This window comes from Limulus polyphemus, unplaced genomic scaffold, assembly GCF_000517525.1.
Source record: "Limulus polyphemus unplaced genomic scaffold, Limulus_polyphemus-2.1.2 Scaffold3784, whole genome shotgun sequence".
Lineage (NCBI taxonomy): Eukaryota > Metazoa > Arthropoda > Merostomata > Xiphosura > Limulidae > Limulus > Limulus polyphemus.
In genome coordinates, this window is record NW_013669394.1 from 6 (window position 1) to 2,224 (window position 2,219).

Sequence of the window (2,219 nt, forward strand, 5' to 3'; positions counted from 1 at the left end):
TATTTTGTGTCAGTACCAACTTTTCCCAGTGAGTCAACACGATACTTATTTCCTTCTTATTTTGTGTCAGTACCAACTTTTCCCAGTGAGTCAACACGATACTTATTTCCTTCTTATTTTGTGTCAGTACCAGCTTTTTCCAGTGTGACAACACGATATTTGTTGCCTTCTTATTTTGTGTCAATACAAATTTTTTATGTTACAACACGACCATTGTTTCCTTCTTATTTGAGATTTTCGTACCTTTCTCTTTTTATTTTTACGATATTTTGTAAAATGGTTTTCTTTTCATTCTCAGCTGTCAGACAAATCTTTGTACAAATATCAAGCATTAAAAAAATCTTTACTTATACACCAATTTAATACCTTGATATTTTTGTTCAAAGTCAACTTGCTATATTATTGAATATTTTCACGTAGTATTTTCAATATACCTTTAAAACTTGGTGATAAAATTATATCTTTATGTTAGAATAAGATTCAAACCAAAAGTGGAGCACACACTTTAGTTTATTTAATGCTAAATTATCAAATTAATGCTTTCATAAAAAAATTTCAATTCATAATTTTACATGTAAGTTTATGTAGTAAAGAAATGAATAAAACTACATACTGATTACTGTCTATATTCATACACAGCAAATAAGAGCTGTAAGTGTTGTTTTTTCTTTAGTTGTTTTAGATGTAATGAAAATCAGAGACATCACCTGCTCTAACTTCCACCTGGCCGTGGTCGCTAGGTGCTCACTTTGCATGCGCTCAGTCCAGCATTCATTACTGCACTTGGTGTACTTACTTTTTGGGTTGGTTTTCTTAGCGGCAAATAATGTTGAAATAAATGTTATTTTGAAAAGCAGTTTAAAGCAGATGTTATATGTTTGGCAATCAAATATTGCAAAAATGTACACACTAGAGTTCCCTATTCACATTCTTCCCACTAAGAAAAAGAATATTGGTACCACTTTTTCTGTATTGTTAGACAATTATTGGGGATACTAAAATGTTTAATATTTTTGGAAATTTCACGTAGACCTATAGACAAATAGGATAAATATTCAGGATAAATCAAAACATTTGGCATTTTAAAATCTGGAGACGAGAAATATGCACGCATATTTTATGGATAATGAGCAAAGTATGTAAATGGAAAAGACTACAGCAGTTTTGTTTGTTACCTTCATTATTATATTTTGGCTACAAAATTACCGTTTTGTTTGATTATGTTAAATATAAACTCGCTCAGCTGTCACCAGTCGCAATAAAATTAACAAATGGTAAAACTTCATGAAAAATTACCGAAACTATTTTCCTCGTTTTCTTAACTTCTTTTTCAGCAGATATTGTGCAAATAATAATAATAATAATTCTCTTTTTAATTGTGCATAAACATAGTTTACACCAAATATACTTCGATTGGAAGTTGTTCATCCATTAATATATTTTTATAAAGTAAATATTAAGCCTAAAGTGCGAAGCACATTGCAATTTTAAATTCGAATCACTGTATAAAAGGGTGGGATTATCAGGTGTGTAAATGTGTAAGAAAACCATGTTAAAGTATAGGTATCTTGTCAAAATCTAAAAAAGGCATTTCAGTGGTCAATCAAGTAAGTATGTGTTATGTTAAAACCAAACGTACAAAGATCGGGTCTAATTGGCCGAAAAAAAGCAACGCTAATAAATAAACTTAGAAAGCGAACTTAAGCTCGTGAATCAGAACTACAGAGAAGGAATGATTCATTTTTTAATTTCACTTACGTAAATCATACAGTATTGTGATTCGTAGTTCTTTACCTTCCTGCATTACGATTATAAAGAATATGCGTCGTAATTGGACTCCAAATTACGATTATGAAATATATGCGTTGTAATTGGACTCCAATATATATATATATATACATCATGGAAATTCGCTTGAAGCATAACATTTTTCCTGACAATAATACTTTGACCATTCACGATCATTATACTAAGTGAACCCGAGAGTTCGTGGTTCGTGTTCCGTTGCCTCAAAAACTCAATCGGTATTTTGGTGCTATGGATGCGCTTTAATACCAGACTATTCGATCAGACACGAGTAGCTCAAGGATTAGCTGTAGGCGTTGTTATCTAGCTGCCTTCCCTCTAATTGTAGCTTTGTACAAAATTCTAAGGCCCGGCATGGCCAGGTGGATAAGGCGCTCGACTCACAATCTGAGGGTCGTGGGTTCGCATCCCAC